The following is a 20556-nucleotide window of genomic DNA, read 5'->3' on the forward strand; positions in this document are numbered from 1 at the left end:
GTCATGACAGTGGGGAGTGAGGAAGCCTTGAGGAAGCCTTAAGGAACCAGAACAATATTGTGTGATCCATTGGTGCTCTACTGCACCCTGGTTGACTCATGCCTTCCCTGTGGCCCCTCTGGGACTGGGATGTTCCATTGTTTACAGATAGCCTAAGGGTCTCTGCTCCAACCTCCTTCATTCTCAACAATGTGTTTTTGTTTCTTTGTTATGAATCTTCTGATACCTGTTACAGTCCTGATGACACCTCATGATAACCCTGGCTGGTGTACTTCTCCCATGTGGGTTTGCTTCTTCACTGTTGCATGATTGCTTGCTTAACATCAAGTCTTTAAGAGACCCCAGACGCTGTATCTTTTAATAGCTGGGAACCATCTTTCTACACCACATTTGCTTGTGCAGCCATTCAGCCTTCAACAATTTTGCGTGTGTGTGTGTGTGTGTGTGTGTGTGTTTGTGGGGTGACCATCACCAAATGCCAGTTTGTTAAAACAAAGTATTTTTGTGTTAGGGTGTGTGTGAGCTGAGCCCCAAGGTCTGTCCACAGTGTATTGCCTTATAAATGTGTGCATAGGCCAATCCCTCTATTTTTATGGATTAATGTATTTACTTAAGTATACACCTCTGCCTATACCTCTATCGATAGCTTTGCTTTCCAGAGCCTTCCTCTGTTTCCTTTTGTCTTCCTCCTGCCCCACCATCACATTCCCCCTTCTTCCACCTCTTAGTACTTCCTCTCAGATTGCTGTTGCTCCAACATCCATAGAATCTCTATGTTGTTGTTGATTTTAATTCTATAGTTGTTCCCCTGTCTGTGGCATTGTTTGCTCACCAAACCCTCTGTCTTTCTTCTTGAGGACTTCTCTGCTAATGTTGGGCTTCTGCCCTCTCCATATAAAATTTGTGGCCAGTTCTTTGAATAAGATTATTGGTATTTTAATCAGGATAGCATTAAACTTATAAAGTGCTTTGGGTAAGATTGACATCTTCCGTGTGTTGAATTTTCCAGTCCACAAACATGGGATATTCTTCCATTTGTGGAGGTCATTCTTGGTTTCTTGTAGTAGGGTCGTGTAGTTTTCCTTGTATGTCTTCAGATTTTTTTTGGTTAAACATATTCCTAGATATTTCAATGTGCTCTTGACTATTGTGAAGGGTACTGCCTTCTTGATCTTCTCTTCCATGGTCCTGTCGAATGTATATAGCAAACCAATAGACTTCTGTTTGTTGACCTCATATCCTGTCACTCTTCCATATTCTGCTATTGCTGTCAGTTATTTTGGGATTTAAAATGTACACAATCAGGTTGTCTGCAAAAAGAGATAGTTTCACCTCTTCCTGTCTCACTTGGACACCTTTAATGTCCTTCCACTGTCTCACGTTGTTTGCTAAAGCCTCCTGTACGATATTGAATACAATTAGGGAGAAAGGGCATCCTTGTCTGGTCTCCTTTTTCATTGGGATCATTTTCCTCTCTACTTCATAGGCTATAATGTGGCTGTTGTATTTTCATAGGTAGTTTGCATTATCTTGAGGAATCTTCCTTCTGTTCCTATATCTTCATGAGTGTCTTAATTAGGAAGGGGTGTTGAATGTTGTCAAATGCTTTTTCTGCATCTATCAATATTATTATGTGGCTCTTATACTTTTTCTTATCAACATGGGGTATAATATAGATGGATCTTTGAATGATAAATCATTCCTGCATCCCTGGGATGTTTCCTACCTGATAATGGTGAATGATGTTTTATATACTTGTGTATTCTCTTGGCCTATAAATATCTTGTTAAGGATTTTTGCATCTGTGTTCATTACAGATATCACGTCAGAGGAAACCAGCCTCTCTCTAACAACTGAAGGGTTCATAGGTTCAGTTGCACGGTGATAATATATAAACATATAGTAACGTCGTAGAAGATAGGAGAAATAGGAGTGTGAGTAAAATACAGGAGTCAGATACATTTCCTGATAGCATGCTCACCTTAGCCTCTCTTGGTTGCCCATGTGGAGGTGAGAGAAGACAGAGCAATTGTTTACTGTCTCGAGATATTACTAAGTAGTAATATATTATACTTATTTTATTTCCAAATAAAAGTCCTATGGTTTCTTTAGTTAGCAGTCCCAACATTGTGGTTTTAATAATTTCTGGCGGGATGTCTTGAACAAGCTGGAATTCCTCTTGGCTGTTTAAATCTATCGAAAATCTTCACCCAGCAGTGTGATTGTCTGATAAAGCTGGCTGGACTCTGGTGCATTTCTTGCTTGGCTTATTAGCAACAGATTCCCTCAGGCTCTCTTGGGTGGGACTTGGAGCATGCCCCCTTAGAGGGTTCCAGATTGGGAAGTGCTTACCAACTGGATTCCTTCACTGTTGGCTCTTGAGTGACATTGATTTATTCAATGATCTCCCCTTTTGCAATGGGGCATAGTCCAGGTTCTCTGGAACCCACCTCTTTTCCCGGTACCTGTCTGCTGTGTGTTGCCCTGTTTCTTCATGAAAATTGCAGGCATTATCTTTTAAAATTTACCTCTTCCCCACCTATAAAGCACTTCCCCTTATGCCTGTTGTAATTTCCCAAGGGAGCTGCCATAGATCACTTCTGCATTCATCTGTTCCTACGTTCCTGCATATTCTGAAATAATCAGAGTGAGCTCTGTTCCTTGAATGGATGGATCACAGATTGACATGATGGGTTCAAATTTTAAAATTCTAATATAAGAATGAGATTATCAGCAGCCCCTGCGTCAGCCACATTTTTGCAAACCGCATCCTGCAATCTGGAGATAAAGTCTAGATAAGGCTCATCATTTTTTTGATTCACTGCAGTGTAATTGGGCCATCTGCCTCCTAATAGTGCTGTTTTCTCCCTGTCCCTTGGGCAAACCTAGTGTACCTGTGAGAATGCCTGTCCAGAAAACTAGTTGTGACTCAACTGTGATATAATTCTTATCCCCTAGCAACTGATGAATTCCAATATCTATTCCATCCTCAGTATTTTTGAGATCTTGTGCATGCACTGCTTCATTCCACAATATCTGATACCATAAGAATTATGCAGTAGAGATGCATGCTTTTTGTCAAAGCTCTCCAGTCAACAGGGATCCTGTGTTCAGACTGACAAAGACTTTAATCATGCTAACTACAGAAGAGGAGCTGGGCCACAACTAGAAACCACTTTCTTGAAATCTTGATGATGTTGTTCTTGAACTGTGATGATGTTCTTGAACTCTCTGTGGGTGTTGTGAGTCAGGCTGTGTGTTAATGATGCGAAAAGGAAAAGCCATACATGGGTATGCTCTGTACTTCCCTGTGAACGTTTCTTAGGTTAATAGCTACCATGTCCCTGCTCTCCATATCAAAGGCTCCTGACTCTGGAAAACAAGATTTACATTTCTTTACCACTTGAAGAAATGCCTTTATTTTTTAATTTGTTGGCACTACATTTTGTTTATTTAAGAGGTGGCTAAGAGTGATATGGCACTCTGTATCTTTGCTCGTCACCTGACCCATATCTCAGTCATTCTAAAAATACTGAAATTTCTCGGATTTAACCTCTCTGTCTGAAGAGGTTGTACAATTGTTACACAGGGTATAACTCAAAAGAATTATTTTCCTACATCTCCATGTTAGGCATCATTGGTCAGAAGAAACCAGCCTCTAACAACCAAAGGGTCCATTGGCACAATTGTACAGTGATAATATGTAAAGGTTATAGTAAAGTTATAGACGATAAGAGAGAGAGTAAAATAAAGGGGTCAGACACATTTTATAGTAGCATGCTCACCTCATCCCCTCTTGGTGGTTTATGTGGCGGTAGGAGAAGAGAGAGTGAGTCTTTATAGTTTTGGGATATTTATAGGTATCCTTAAAACATGCACATTCAGTAGTTACATAATTCACAATGTGGGTGGTAACCACATTAAGGTACCTGAGCTCACAGGTGAGGAAACAATTCCTGCATTGGAGGAAGGTATGAGGGTTATGGGTTACTTGATGGGAGGAGTAACAAAAGAATGTCCATTTGTATAGGGAGATAGGATCAACCATGTGCTCACTTTAAGGCAGCATAGCTTTTAGGGGAGCATCTGTGGGAATGATATTGAAAGTAGGATAATGTACTCGGACTTTATCTCTAATGTACCAAAGTGGTATCTTTCCTATCGTGGAATACTAGCTTTCCAAATTCCCTCTGTTATAAGTTAGGGATTATAGTCCTAGTCATATTTCCCTCAGTGTTAGTTTCCCTAGTCCTGTGGGATTATTACCCTATTTGGGTATCAAAGTTAGACTGCCTTCGTAGAATGAGTTTGGAAGTTTTCAAGTTTGCCATCCTTTTCTATCCTCTGGAATAATTTGTTGATGATCGGTGAGAGCCCTTCACTGAATGCTTGATAGAATTCCCTTGTGAAGCTCTCTGGTCGGGGGGCCTCTTTTGTTGGTAGATTCTTGATAACCAGATCTATTTCTTTTGTTATGGGAAAGTTTCTTGAGGTTCTTGAACTCTATTTGGGATAATCTAGGGAAGGATGGTTTTTCCACCTATTTGTCCATGTCATTCACATTTTTTAATTCATTAAGATACAGTCTTTCATAATACTTTGTGATTATTCTTTTAATCTCATTGGGGTCTGTTGTGATTTCCCCTATTTCATCCCTCAGCAGGTCTTCTCTAAGCAGCTTGTAAGGATGATCAGCAACATCTTTTGAGGAAGATCAGAGCAGGTGTTCTCACAGAATCTTGCAAGGAACATCAGCGACATCTTGCATGGACAATCAGTGCAGATCTTCTATCAGCACCTTGCAGGGAAGATCAGTGGTGTTTTGAAGGAAGGGTAGGTCCGATTGATTCTATCTCACAAGAAATATCCTATAACTTGTGGGTGATGGAGTGGTGCTGGGAAAGTTTTTCAGAGAGACCGTGTTAATTCGCTTTGCACGACATCACACGCAGCTGCTGTTTCTAAGTCTGTATTATCAGCATGTTGTGCCTACCATTAAATTTTGCTATGTTTTGCCGCACCAATTGAGTTTGTGTGTCTGCCTGTGGATTAGGAACTCCCTGGTTGTGACTCATCTGTCTTTTTCAATTTCATAACTTACACTCACACTCACAGACACACACACATCATCATTTATGCAAGCCCAAAAAGATCATCTGCCAGTATCGTTAAAATACATTCTTCAATATAATTTCCTGATTTTTAAATTCATAATAAAAAACTACACATTTAAGAAATGAAATCAGCACACATAACTATACCACAGTAGGAGGAGGTAAGTTGTTAGCCAGAGAGGAGCCAGAGCTGGTTGACACCATGTAGAGGTCCTGTGAGCAGGGAGAGTTCAACAAACATACATAAATAGGCACATAAGAAGGTACCACAGGGTTTGCTTGATCTAGACCACGGTTCGACTGACCCCCGAGGTGTTTAGTAAAACCCACCCTTCACAAACAGGCGTGTATGATGTGCAAACACACATACACATACATACACACACACACACACTCAGGGGTCCTCAATAACTATGCCTCTGTACAGGTGCGGTGGGCTACATATGCCAGGATCTTGATGTACATTTATGAAATACAGATAAAAGTCCTATTTTTCCTGCAAATCTTTTGAAACAGTCATAAGAATAGAAAAAATAGAAGTGAACCCAACCCATATCTATCCAAAACTTTGCCAGAGAGGAGGAGGGAAAATTATTTGACCTACCTGTGGGCCTGCTGAGGCCAGTTCTGGGCTCACACCCACTGGGAGCAGAGGTGCATGTGCATATCGGAACAACTCCAACAGGTTGTCCTCAGCATCTGGCAAGGATGATCAGCAGTCACTTAAAAGGTAGATCAGAGCACGTGTTCTATCTTGCCAAGCAGATCTGCAACATCTTGCGAGGATAATCAGAGCAGGTCTTCTATCAGCATCTTCCAAGGAAAATCAGCAACATCTTGGAAGGAAGAGAAGACCAGGTCTTCTCACAGCATCTTGCAAGGAAGTTCAGCGACTTCTTGGCAAGCTAGAGAAGAGTAGGTCTTCAATCACCATCTTGCAAGGCACATTGGAAACATCTTGCAAGAAGATCTTCTCTCAGCCCCTTTTAAGGAAACCAGGGATATCTTGCAAGGAAGATCAGAGCAGGTCTTCTGCCTTCATCTTCCAAAGAATATCACCGACATTTTCCAAGGCAGATAAGAGCAGGTCTTCTTCCAGCACCCTTTAAGGAAGATCTGGGATATCTTGCAAGGAAGATCAGAGCAGGTCTTCTGTCACCATATTGCAAGACAGATCAGAAGCATCTTGCAAAGAAGATCAGACCAGGTCTTCTCTCAGCACCTTTTAAGGAAGACCAGGGATCTCTTGCACGGAAGATCAAAACAGGTCTTGTATTAGCATCTAGCAAGGAAGTTCAACAAAATCTTGCATGGAAAATCAGAGCAGGTCTTCTATAAGCATCTTGCAAGGCAGAAAAGGAAGCATCTTGCAAGGAAGATCAGGGCAGGTCTTCTCTCAGCATCTTGCAGGGAAGATCAGTGGCATTTTCAAGGAAGGGCAGATCCGATTGATCCCATCTCACAAGGAAGATCCTATCACTCGTGGCTTAGGGAGTGGTGCTGGCAACATTTTTCAGAGAGTACTGTGTTAAGTTGCTTTGCATGTCATCTCATGCAGCCGCTGTTTCTAGGTCTGTATTATCAGCATGTTTTGCCTACCATCAGATTTTACTATGTTTTGTCGCACTACCTGAGTTTGTGTGTCTGCCTGTGGGTTAGGCACTGCCTGGTCGTGACTCATCTGTCTTTTCCTTGTTCACACCATACACTCACACACAAACACACACACTCACACAGTTACCATTTATGTAAGCCCAGCAAGATCATCTGCCAGTATTTTAAAATTACATTGTTCAATATATAAATCTGATTTTAAAGTTCATATTTTTAAAAGTGACACATTTGAGAAATTAAACCATCACCCAGAACTATTCCACAGTATGAGGAGGTAAAGTTGTTAGCCAGAGAGGAGGCACTGCTGATTGACAGCATACAGAGCTACAAGCAGGGTGAGTTTGACAAATATACATAAATAGTCACATGAGAAAACACCAGTGTTTGCCTGATCTAGACCACTGGTCGACTGACCTTAAGGTGTTTGGTAAAACCCACCCTACTGTGGGCCTGTTGAGGCGAGACCTGGGCTCATACCTGCTGTGAGTGGAGGTGCATGCGCACATTGGAACATCTCCACCAGGTTGCCCTCAGCATCTTGCAAGAATGATCCGCAGTTCACTTACTAGGGAGATCAGAGCAGGTGTTCTATTTTGCCAGTCACGTCAGCGACATTCTTGCAAGGATGATTAGAGCAGGACTTCTATCAGCATCTTCAAAGGAAGATCAGCAACATGTTGGAAGGTAAAAAAAGACCAGGTCTTCTCACAGGATCTTTCAAGGAAGATCAGCGACATCTTGGCAAGGAAGACCAGACCAGGTCTCCAGTCTGCATCTTCCAAGGAAGATCAGCAGCATCTTGCAAGGAAGATCAGAGCCTGTCTTCTGTCAGCATCTTGCAAGGCAAATCAGAAGGATCTTGAAAGGAAGATCAGAGCAAGTCTTTTCTTAGTATTTTAAAAGGAAACCAGGGATATCTTGCAAGGAAGATCTGCAACATCTTGCAAGGAAGGTCATGGCAGGTCTTCTGTGAGAATCTTGCAAGGCACATCAGGGAAGATCAGAGTAGATCTTTTGTCAACACCTTTTAAAGAATATCAGCGACAGCTTGTGAGACAGATCAGAGCAGGTTTTCCCAGCATCTTGCAAGGAAGATTAGCGATATCTTACAAGGAAGACCCTAGCAGGTCTTCTATCACAAGCTTGCCAGGCAGATCAAGGACATCTTTCAAGAAAATTCAGGGCAGTTCTTCTTTCAGCATCTTTCGAGATAGATCAGCAAAATCTTGCAAGGCAGATCAGAGCAGGTCTTCTCTCAGCAGCTTGCAAAGATGATCAGCGACATCTTTTGAGGAAGATCAGGGCAGATGGTCTCACAGAATCTTGCAAGCAAGGTCAACAACATATTGTCAAGGAAGATCAGAGCAGGTCTTCTATCAACATCTTGCAGAGAACATCAGTGGCATTTTCAAGGAAAGGCAGATCCGATTGATCCCATCTCACAAGGAAGATCCTATCAGTTGTGGGTTAGGATGTGGTGCTGAGAACATTTTTTAGAGAGAGTACCATGTTAAGTCGCTTGACATGTCATCACATGCAGCTGTAGCTTCTAAGTCTGTATTATCAGCATGTTGTGCCCACCCTCAGGTTTTACTCTGTTTTGTCGCACCACCTGAGTTTGTGTGTCTGCCTGTGGGTTAGGCCCTGCCTGGTTCTGACTCATCTGTCTTTTTAAATTTCATAGTTACACTTACACATAGACACACATATGTCACCATTTATGTGTGACCGACAAAATCATCTTCCAGTATCTTTAAATTATATTCTTCAATATAAATATCCAATTTTAAAATTCATAATACAATTATCCATTTGAGAAATGAAAACCGGTATCGAGAACTATTCCACAGTAGGAAGAGGTGAAATTGTTAGTTAGCGAGGAGCCAGAGCTGTTCAACAGCATGCAGAGCTCCTACAAGCAGGGTGAGTTTGACAAACATACATAAATAGGCACATGAGAAGATACCAGTGTTTGCCTGACCTAGACTACTGATCGACTGACCCCTGAGGTGTTTGGTAAAACCCACCCTACACAAACAGGTGTGTATGATGTACACACACACACACATACACACAAATTCAGGACCCTCAACGACTATGACTCTACAGGCAAGTCGTACTGCATATGCCAAAGTCTTGATGTACAATTATGTGACGGAGTCCAGCTCCGGGAGGATTAAACTAGATACTTCAAGGAGGTGTGGAGTCGGCGAACACAGACAAGACAGACATGAGAGATGTTATGGTGGAAGTATTCTCTGCTGTGTTCTTCCAAACAGCTGTACTTATAGCATAAAAAGTTTTGCAGAACACTACATAAAAACAATGCTTTATGATTAATTCCAGTATCACCCTTATTGTTTCTACTGAAACCTGATAAAAGACCATTATGAGGTCTGTACTTTTTTCTATCACTTTCTGTCATCTTCCTGGTTCTTTCTGTACTGCTTGTCTTATAAGTCACATACTATTTTTGATTGAGGTGTTCAGAAAATTTGGTTAGACTCATATCCTACTCACTGCCCTATCATTTTTGCACAATATTCCTTTCCTGGTTGGCTAACAATGAATCTACCTCATGTGCTACTTCAAAGCCTAATATCTAAAAACATAGTTAAATGCTTCTCAGTGTTACATATTTTGCTTTATAAACTTTCCCATGGTAACTGTTTCATTGTCTACCTATGTTTCTTTTGTTTTTTATACTCCTGAGGCACCAAAGAGCCAAACCATCTGATTCTTTGCCAAATACTTAATATTTCCCCTTTTATGTGTTTCCTATTAATGTTAACCATTCTTTCTCCTTCTATCTAAGCCCCTGTCCAAGATATAGGGTCATCAGTTGGTTCTCTATATCACGGAGGGCAAAAGAGTCCCCCACTACCTAATCTGGATGGAATCCAGGGTTTTTTGGATGGGTTTTATTTCTCCTCTAACCTCAACTTTTGGGTTTCTTCCTCACTCAATTCCCACATATCCTTCTCAGAATTCCCAAAGATGTCTTGTTGTGTAAGCCTCTCAATGCCTCAGGTGTGGAAAGCACCATCATATTGAAGCAAGTTTTAGATCTAATTTCATTCATACTTCTCAAGATTGCCCTCGCATTGGTTCCAGGTGCGGTAAACATGACAATACACAAAATTCTCAAGAGTGGATTTAACAGCAGCAAATATTTGAGGGATGTTGGAAACCCTCTCTGAGAACCTCTCCTCTGCAGAAGCTTCTTCCACCAGGCTGTACCTTTGCTAGACAGCATGGCTGGGATGGCTCCCAACAATTATGAAATACAGATAAAAGTCCTATTTTTCCTACAAACCTTTCAAAACATAAGAATGGAGAAAAGAGAAGTGAACCCAACCCATATCTTCCCAAAAGTTGCCAGAGAGGAAGAGGGAGAATATTTGACCCACCCATTGGCCTGCTGAGGCTAGACCTGGGATCAAACACCTTGTAAGTAGATGTGCATGTGCACAGCGGAACATTTCTAACAGACTGTCCTCAGCATCTTGCAAAGATGATCAGCATTTCACTTACAAGGGATATCAGAGCAGGTGTTCTCTCTTGCAAAGCAGATCAGCGACATCTTGCAAGGAATATCAGCAACATTTTGGAAGGAAGATTAGATCAGGTCTTCTCACAACATCTTGCAAGGAAGATCAGAGACATCTTAGCAAAGAAGACCACAGCAGGTCTTCCATCAGCATCTTCCAAAGATTATCAGCAACATCTTGCAAGGACGATCAGAGCAGGTCTTCTATATTGCAAAGCAGATCCACGTATTTCAAGTCAGACCAGAACAGATTTTCTAATCACCATCTTGCAAGGCAGATTAGAAGTATCTTGTAAGAAGACCAGAACAGGTCTTAGCACCTTTTAAGCAAGACCAAGGATACCTGGAAGGCAGATCAGAGAGCAGGTCTTCTTTCATCAGAAGCATCTTGCAAGAAAATCAGAGCAGGTCTTCTCTCAGCTCCTTTTAAAGAAGATCAGCGGTATCTTTCAAGTCAGATCAGAGCAGGTCTTCTGTATGCATCTTCTAAGGAAAAACAGCGGTATTTTGGCAAGGAACACCAGAGCAGTTCTTTAATCAGCATCTTCCAAGGAAGATCATCAGCATCTTTCAAGGAAGATCACAACAGGTTTTCTATCTTGCAAAGCATATCAGCGACGTCTTGGAAGGAAGATAAGACCAGATCTTCTAACAGCATCTTGCAAGGAAGATCAGCAACATCTTGGCAAAGGAAGACCAGAGCAGGTCTTCAATCACCATCTTTCTTTTTTTTTTTTTTTAAACATTTTATTAGGGGCCAATCACCATATTTCAAGGGTCACCAGAAGCATCTCGCCAGAAGATTAGAGCAGCTCTTCTCTCTGCACCTTTAAAGGAAGTCCAGGGACATCTTGCAAGGAAGGCCAGAGCAGGTCTTCAATCAGCATCTTGCAAGGCAGTTCGCAGCATGTTGAAAGGAAGATCAGATAAGGTCTCTAAGCATCTTTTAAGGAAGACCAGGGATACCTTTAAAGGCAGATCAGAGCAGGTCTTCTGTCAGCATCTTGCATGGCAGATCAGTGACAACTTGCAAGAAAGATCTGGGCAGGTCTTCTGTCACCATCTTGCAAGGCACATCAGAAGCATCTTGAGAGGAAGATCAGCAAAATTTTGCAAGGCAGATCAGAGCAGGTCTTCTCTCATAACTTGCATTGAAGATCGTGGCAGGGCTTCTGTTAGCATCTTGCAAGGCACATCAGGGAAGATCAGAGTAGGTCTTCTGTCAACACCTTTTAAAGAATATCAGTGACAGCTTGCAAGATAGATCAGTGCAGATTTTCCCAGCATCTTGCAAGGAAGATTAGCTACATCTTACAAGGAAGACCCTAGTAGGTCTATCGCCATCTTGCCAGGCACATCAAGGACATCCTTCAAGGAAGATCTGGGCAGGTCTCCCAGCATCTTACAAGGTAGATCAGCAAAATCTTGCAAGGCAGATCAGAGCAGCTCTTCTCTCAGGAGCTTGCAAGGTTGATCAGCGACATCTTTCAAGGAAGATCAGACAGGTGTTCTCACAGAATCTAGCAAGCAAGGTCAGCAACATATTGTCAAAGAAGATCAAAGCAGGTATTCTGTCAACGCCGTGCAGGACGATCACTGTACCAGAGGTCAATGTCTGTCCTTATGTAACTCTTCCCTGCTTCCTCCCCCAATCATTTAATTGGGGGCTCATACAACTCTTATCACACTCTTTATCTACATCCATGTATCAAGCACATTTGTACACTCGTTGTCATCATCATTCTCAAAACGTTTGCTTTCTACTTGAGCCCTTAGTCTCAGCTCATTGTTTTAAAAATCATTTTATTAGGGGCTCATACAACTCCTATCAAAATCCATATATAACATCAATTGTGTAAAGCATATTTGTACATTCTTTGCCCTCATCATTTTCAAAGCATTTGCTCTCCACTTTAGCCGTTTGCATCAGGTCCTCTTTTTCTCCCCCTCCCTCTCCAGTCCCCCCTCCCTCATGAGCCCTTGATAATTTATAAATAATTATTTTGTCATATCTTGGCCTGTTTGATGTCTCCCTTCACCCACTTTTATGTTGTCTGTCCCCCAGGGAGGAGGTCACATATAGATCCTTGAAATAGGTTTCCCCTTTCCAACCCACCCTCCTTTTGCCCTACAAGTATCTCCACTCATGCCACTGGTCCTGAGAGCATCATCCACCTGGCTTCCTTGTGTTTCCAGTTCCCATCTGTACCAGTGTACATCATCTGGTCTAGCCATACTTGCAAGGTAGGATTCGGATCATGACAGTGGGCGTGGGTTGAGGGGAGGAAGCATTTAGGAACTAGAGGAAAGTTGTATATTTCATCGTTGCTACATCACACCCTGACTGGTTCATCTCCTCCCCAAAACCCTTCTGTAAGGGAATGTCCAGTGGCCTACAAATGTGCTTTGGGTCTCCATTCCACACTCCCCCGCTCATTCACTATGGTGAGATATTTTTGTTCTGATGATACCTGATCCCTTGACACCTTGTGGTCTCACAGGCTGGTGTGTTTCCTTCATGTCGGCTTTGTTGCTTCTGAGCTAGGTGGCCTCTTGTTTACCTCCAAGCCTTTAAGACCCCAGATGCTATATCTTTTGATAGCCAGGCACCATCATCTTTCTTGACCACATTTGCTTATGCACCCATTTGTCTTCAGCAGCTATGTCAGGGAGGTGAGAATACAATATGATTTTTTTCCTTTGAAGCCTGATAACTGATGCCTTAAGCACCTCCTGATCACACAGGCTGGTGTGCTTCTACAATGTGCTCTTTATTGCTTCTGACCCAGAAGGTCGCTTGTTTACCTTCAAGTCCTTAAGACACCAGACACTATCTCTTTTGAAAGCTGGGCACCATCAGCTTTCTTCCCCATATTTAGTTGTTTATCCACTTTGTCTTCAGTGGTTGTGCCAGGAACGTGAGCATCATAGAATGCCAATTTAATAGAAGAAAGTATTCTTGCATTGAGGGTGTACTTGAGTGGAGGCCCAATGTCCTTCTGCTACCTTAATACTAAACCTATAAATATGGCACATAGATCTATTTCCCCATCCTCATGTATAAATATTTTCGCATATGTACATGCCTTTACCTAGACCTCTATAAATGCCCTCTGCCTCCCAGCACTTCCTCTGTTTCCTTTGACTTCCCTCCTGTCCCACTATCATGCTGTCCCACCCAGAATTTCAGCCATTCCTCTTAGTTACATTACCCTTGGTCCCAGCCTACCAGATCCCCTTCACCCTCCTCACCACTGATTTGGATAGCTTGTTGTTCCCTTGTACCTGGGTTTATTAATACCACTACCTTCCCCCCCCCACCTCCCCTTCTCCCATGTCCCCTCGTAACTATCGGTCCCTTTGTTTTCTCCTGCAATTGTTTATCCAGCCTATCTTATTTAGACAGACCTGCTTAGATAGTAACTTTCACAAAAACAAGACAGAGCACAACCAAGCAACAGTATACAACAAAACAACAAACCAATGACAAAAACAAAATGCAAGAAAGAAAAGCTTGTAGTTAGTTCCAGGATTGTTTGTTAGCCTTTAGGAGTGTTTTACAGTCCAGTCTTTTGGGGCACCATGCCCTGGGCCCAAAGTCCACCTTCAGCATTCCCTGGGGACCTTGCTGCTCCATTCCCTTGCTGTTCTGTTACACCCCTTAATGTTTTTCCTCGGTGTGGTGGGATCCAATTGGTTGCAATTACTTCGCTGTATCTCTGGTGTTGTCACCTGTAGGGCTATGGGTCAGTGAGGGACGTCATGCCTCATAGTGGGGCTGGCCATGTGGTCCTCTCTGTCGACTGGCTGTTCTATTTGGGAACATCGACCTCCTGGCCTGGTGGGCCATGATGTGCTCCACTCTCTCCTCTTCCCCCTCCATCTGCTCCCATGTGCTCCGATCAGATATGTCCCTCTTCCAGAACTGTAGATTCAGTGTCATCCTTTGATATAAATTCTTCTGAGGGGAGGGGCAAATGTCCCATTACTAGTTGGGGTTGGGGCCGGCCCCCCAGACCTCTTCACTGATTTCTCACTCCAGGCGGGCATGTTGGATTCACATCTTGCAGCATCGGGTTAAAATCTGGTCCCTCTTTTAATTTGTGACCCCAGGCACACAGGCAGGAATTCCCCAGGAAGAAGTTGAGCAGAAAAAAATAAGTTGAGCAGAGTATCCCCTTGTGGGGGTCAGCAGGCCTTTTCCCAGCCTCCCTAGCTACACAGGGTGGAGCTCACCTAGCTGGGTGTGGCACAGGTGTAAATGCCCTAGGCTAAGGGAAGTGGTCTGGAGGTTAGCAATAGCTTGTGAGTGACCAAGAAAGAGGCAAAGAGGAGGGAAAAAAGTTAACAAGCAAGCTCTGGATGCATGGGAGCAGGGGGAGGGGATATAGTGAAGAGATGGAAACAAAGCAACAATGTAGCTTGGTTAGATCCCTGCCAGTGTGGAGCTGCAGGGTTTAGTCCCTGCTCTGCGGCAGCATGCGGCAAGCTGTGGCTGTGTTGAGAAGAGGCCCCCTCCCTGTGCAGCCCTCCAAGATCTAAGGGGGGACAGAGAGGAGTCCCATGGGTTTAGTCCCTGCCCTGAGGCTGGTGGTGAAAAACTGTGGCTGTGTTGAGACCAAGCCTCCCTACAGGCTCCACATGGTCCCGGCTCCAGCAGAGACAGTGGCGGGACCAAGGTGAAGCCCCAGCGACCTCCACTGAGGTAAGCCAAAAGCCCCCAGCCCCTCAAAACCCCATCGGTCTGTGCCTACTTATCTTTATGATATTCCTCCTGCATTCCAATAGTGTTGAATTTCCCTGTGGAGTCCCTCTGGTATGTGTTACACCATCGCCATCTTGCTGGAAGTCTATTCCCTGCTTTTCTGGGTTGTAGTTCACCATGACTCTACCAATGTGAGTAGAAGTCTCTCTTTTCTGTATTAAAGGGGAACAAGCTCTTTTATGTGGAAATGCTAGACTTGAGACCATGAGTCACTCAAAGGTAGGAGTCAGCAACCTAGATCCTTCGGGATTGACTGGACCTGTTCTTTGAGAAAATTCCACTAAAAATCAGTCACACAGGGGAAATTCTTAGTTATAATGAAAGTCAAGAGAGGTAAGGAATAGCTGGTCACCCGTCAAAGCCACACCTGTCAAAGAACAATACCAAAAGCATTAATTATTCTATGATTCTCTTATATTTCATTCTTAAATATATTTAAAATGTAAGCTTTATTATAAAAAGTCAAGAAGCGGTTATTTAGCCTAATGGACTAGAATGAAATAATAGAGAGTGAGACTTGCAATCAGGCATTCATGCAGACATACACAAGTTAGGAAGTGTGAATTAACTGTATCCTAGTGTTCTTTGTGAAGTTGTTTTGGTTTTTTTAGTCATATTATTGTGGGCTCGTACAACTCTTATCCCAATCTATACATCATTGTGTGAAGCACATTTGTACATTTGTTGCCATCATCATTCTCAAAACATTTCTTTCTACTTGAGCCCTTGTTATCATCTCATTTTCCTCTCTTTCACTGTCCCTCCCTCACGAACCCTTGATAATTTATAGGTTATTCTTGTTTTGTCATATCTTAAACTGCCAGATGTCTCCCTTCACCCACTTTTCTGTTGTCCGACCCCCAGGGAGAGGATTATATGTAGATCATTGTGTTCGATTCCCCCTTTCTACTCCACCATCCCCTTCCCCTCCTGGTATGGCTACTCTCATTATTGGTCCTCAGGGATTTATAGATGAAGGCTTTTGATGTTCATTAATGTATTTTTAGTAGCTCCCAGTTCTTTATTTTGTCTTCTATAATGTGAATATTTTTATTATGGCCATAGTGTGTTTATATCTTGTATAACTGCCCTCAAATTTGTCCCTACATTTTTATTGTCTGGCTGTATGATCTAGGGTTTATATGTAGGTATTGGATTTATCATGCGTTCATTTTTGTATGTGGCATGAGGTATGGACTTTATTCCATTCTTTTGCAGGTGGAAATCCAATTTTTCCAACATCATTTGTTGAAAAGGATATCTCCTCTCCACTTAATATGTTTTAGTCCTTTATCAAAGATTAGGTTGTCTATACGTACCTGGTTGTATATCTAGGTTATCAATTCTAATCCACTGCTATTCATATATACCATTGTACCAGGTTGCTTTAAGTGTCATGACTATATAACACGTTATTAAAGTTTTGTTTGACTTTTAAATAGTGTTTTATTTATCCTGTGTTTCTTTCCTTTCTATATTAACCTTACTGATTTCATAGGCTGATATTTATTCCCCAGGGATACAGTGGCAGAAAACCACATCAAACACCTTGAAAGAAGCCTGAGTAGGATAGTTTGCTGAAAGTTCCACCAGCAATGCAAGTGGAGGGCACAATAGTTTTGGGGCTTATTGGTCAATCTAAAATCTAGTAAGAATCGTTTAAAGAGCTGTTTCCAATGACAATAGCAGTAGGACTCTGAGAATGAAGAACATTTTGTATCTTTGACCAATGTTACTTCGTAATTCAGGAATAAAACATATAACTTTAAAAATAAAGATACTAGATCTTTCTAATGATGTGTTTCTTCTAAACGCAGTCCATGCAGATAATGCTAATACAGAGATCATGTATCTGAACTTTTTTTTCTTTTCTTTTTTTTAATAACAGGGGAGAGCATGATCGCAGTCCCCCACTACCACAAATTATGCAGTCGAGTTTCCCACATTTGGGGAAATCGCAAGGGTCAGCACATCCGGAGTGTAATGGATAAGCCTCGCCCTGGGAAAACCACCTTCGTGCTCATGGTATCTCCCCTGCCAGGTAAGTATTCATGTATCTGAAAATTATCTAAACTCTTTGTCAAGATAGAATTTATTATTCTAATTTGCTGTTGTTGGTCTTAACCAAAAACCCACACAGCATGTCATTTTCAATACATCTGAATGTTTTTTCTATGTCCCATGTAACTTGGACTACGGTGAATTATAAATCCTTGTGCCTAAAGATGGTTTCTAGTTTGAAACAAACTAAATAATACATACCTAAAAACACCCATATGTGCTTAAGTTTTACTTTTTCTCCTTTTATAATCACTCAGTCATGTTTTGATTTTATGAATAAGAAATATGGGGATATTCAAAGGTGAATTTTCTGTTAACTCTTTTGATTAAGCAATCAGGGAGGGGGAGGTGGTAGGAGGCTGATACCTGTAGTTTTTTTTTTAAGTACAACATAAGCCCGCTGAGGTAAGAATAAAAAAATTTTTTAAAAAGCAAAAGTGGCATAGGGGAAAAAGCTACTGTATACAAACATTTTTGAGGCAAAGACTGTGTAGTATGGTAGAGACCAGACCAAAACCAGGCATGCACATGGTAGACCATGGTGGAGGAGGGGGGGAAAGGAAAACAAAAGGATGAATATAAGGAAGAAAAAGGTAGTGGGGGCATGGGGCACTAATCCACCCAAGGGGAGGGTATTGTTTATATCTCCACAGGGAAAGTGGGACCAGACTTCAACCAAGTGCCGCAAGGTGTGAATGCAATATCCAGGCGTGGATTAGGAAACCAGTGGAGACATCTGGGAAGCTGGCCCCAGCACCATAAATGAAGTGGATTCCTGCCCTCCCCCGAAAAGAATTTGTTCCAAAGGACTACATTGACTCTGCAGCTCTGGGAGATGGACATATCTGATCAGAGCACATGGGAGCAGATGAAGAGGCAGGAGGAGAGAGTGGAACACAGCCTGGCCCACCAGGCCATGAGGAGGATGTTCCTGAGTAGAGCAGCCAGTCCACAGAGAGAACAACATGGCTGGCCCCACTATGAGAAATGATGCCACTCAGTGACTAAGGGCGATACAGGGGACAGCACCGGAGACACCGTGTGAGAATTACACCAGACCTGAATCCATCACACCGAGGCAAAGCACTGGGGGACTGCAGCGGAACAGCAAGGGAATGGAGTGGCAAGGTCCCCAGGGAATGCTGAAAGTGGACTTTGGGACCAGGGCGTGCTGCCCCAACAGACTGGACTGGAAAACGCTCCTAAGGGCCAGCAAATGATCTCTGAACTAACTACAAGCCTTTCTTTTGTGAAGTGTTTTGTTTTGTTCTTTGTCTGTGGTTTGTTTTTGTTGTTTTGTTGTCTGGTTGTATACTGTTGCTTTGTTTTCCTCTGTCTTGTTTTCATGCATGTTAGTGTCTCCACAGGTCTGTCTGAATAAGACAGGGTTGAAGAACTATCTGGAGGAAAAAAAAACGGGACAGACAGTTCCGGGGGGACTTGGGGTGGCGGGGTAGGGGGGTAAGGAAGTGGGGTTAACAAACACAGGGACAAGGGAACAACATGGGACCCAAAATGGTAGAGAGGGGGGAATGGCAGGCATGGTGGGAAATGATCAAGGGTAAGGTTGCTTAGAGAAGAGGTATATTCTCGCCCAGGTGGCGACGAAGCATGGTAGTAGGGCAGGAGGCAAGTCAAGGGAGATGGAGGAAAGAGCTAGGAGTCAAAGGGCATTTATGGAGGTCTAGACAAAGACATGTACTTGCAAATATATACAGGAGGATGGGGAAATAGATCTATGTGTCTATATTTATAGGTTAAGTATTAAGGTGGCGGAAGGACCTTGAGCTTCTACTCAAACACTCCCTCAATGCATGAATACTTTCTTTTATTAAATTAGAACTCTATGATGCTCACTCTCCCGACACAATGGCTGGTGCCAAAGTGGGTGAACAAGTAAATGTGGTGAAGAAAGCTGATGGTGCCCGGCTATCAAAAGAGATAGTGACTGGGGTCTTAAAGGCTTGAAGATAAAAAAGCGGCCATCTAGTTCAGAAGCAACAAAGTCCACATGGAAGAAGCACACTGGCCAGTGTGATCACGAGGTGCCAAAGGGACCAGGTATAAGGCATCATGCAAAAAATTAAAAAAATATATGTGTGTATATATATGTGTGTGTATGTATGTATATGTGTGTGTGTGTGTGCGTGTGTGTATACCATATTGACTGAAGGGGGAAGTGCAGAGTGGAGACCCAAGGCCCAAGTGTTGGCCAATGGAGATCCCCTCACAGAAGGGTTTAGGAGAGGAGATGGGTTAATTAGGGTGCGAGGTAGTACCGATGAAAAACACAGCTTTCCCCCAGATCCTGGATGCTTCCTCCCCCCAACTACCATGATCCGAATTCTACCTTGCAGGGCTGGATAGGGCAGACTTTGTACACTGGTACATATGAGGGCTGGAGGCACAGGGAATCCAGGGTGGATGATACCTTCAGGACCAAGGGTGTGAGGGGCGAAGCTGGGAGAGTGGAGGGTGAGTGGGTTGGAAAGGGGGAACTGATTACAAGGATCCACATGTGACCTCCTCCCTGGGAGAGCGACGGCAGAGAAGGGGGGGGAAGGGAGATTCCGGATAGGGCAAGATATGACAAAATAAGGATGTATGAATTACCAAGGGCACATGAGGGTGGAGGGAGCGGGGAGGGAGGGAAAAAAAGAGGACCTTATCCAAAAGGCTTAAGTGAAGAGCAAATGCTTTGAGAATGATTGGGGCAAAGAATGTACAGATGTGCTTTATACTATTGGTGTATGTATATGTATGGACTGTGATAAGAGTTGTATGAGCCCCTAATAAATTGTTTAAAAAAAAAAGAAATGTCTGATGTGTTGTAAGATATTATTTCTGACTGAAAGCTTTACCATATTCATCGCATATATTAGGTTTTTTTCCAGTAGGCATTCATTGATGATCACTGAGGTTCTTCTTCCAGATAAAGGTTTTTCCACATTCACCACACACATGGGGTTTCTTTCCAGTATGAGTTCACTGATGAACAGTGAAAATATTCTTCCAGGTATAAGCTTTTCCACATTCACCACATACATAGGGTTTCTCTCCCGTATGAGTTCGCTGATGAACAGTAAGTTTGGTCTTCCTGATAAAGGTGTTTCCACACTCACCACATATATGTGGTTTCTTTCCTGTGTGAAATGTCTGATGTGATGTTAGGCATTGCTTCTGACTGAAAGCTTTACCACACTCACTGCATACATAAGGAGTTTCTCCAGTATGACTTCGTAGATGAATTTTGAGATGTGCTATCTGAATGAAACCTTTGCCACAATCATGACATACATAGGGTTTCTCTCCAGTAGGAGTTTGCTGATGAGCAGTGAGATCACTGTTCCTGTTAAATCCTTCCCCACATTCACTGCATACACAGGGGGTACCTACCACATGAGTTTTCCGATGTTCCTCGCAATATGTATTACTGTGGTAAGCTTTGCCAT

General features: G+C 42.7%; 1 non-coding gene across 1 annotated transcript; it reads right to left on the reverse strand.

Annotated features, from left to right (window-relative positions):
• Positions 1-16928: 16928 nt before the first annotated feature.
• Positions 16929-17092, reverse strand: LOC142428442 (U1 spliceosomal RNA). Its single transcript, XR_012780343.1, has one exon. It is a non-coding gene; the product is annotated as a U1 spliceosomal RNA (small nuclear RNA).
• Positions 17093-20556: the final 3464 nt, after the last annotated feature.

The sequence above is a fragment of the Tenrec ecaudatus genome, chromosome 15, assembly GCF_050624435.1.
Source record: "Tenrec ecaudatus isolate mTenEca1 chromosome 15, mTenEca1.hap1, whole genome shotgun sequence".
Classification (NCBI taxonomy): Eukaryota; Metazoa; Chordata; class Mammalia; order Afrosoricida; family Tenrecidae; genus Tenrec; species Tenrec ecaudatus.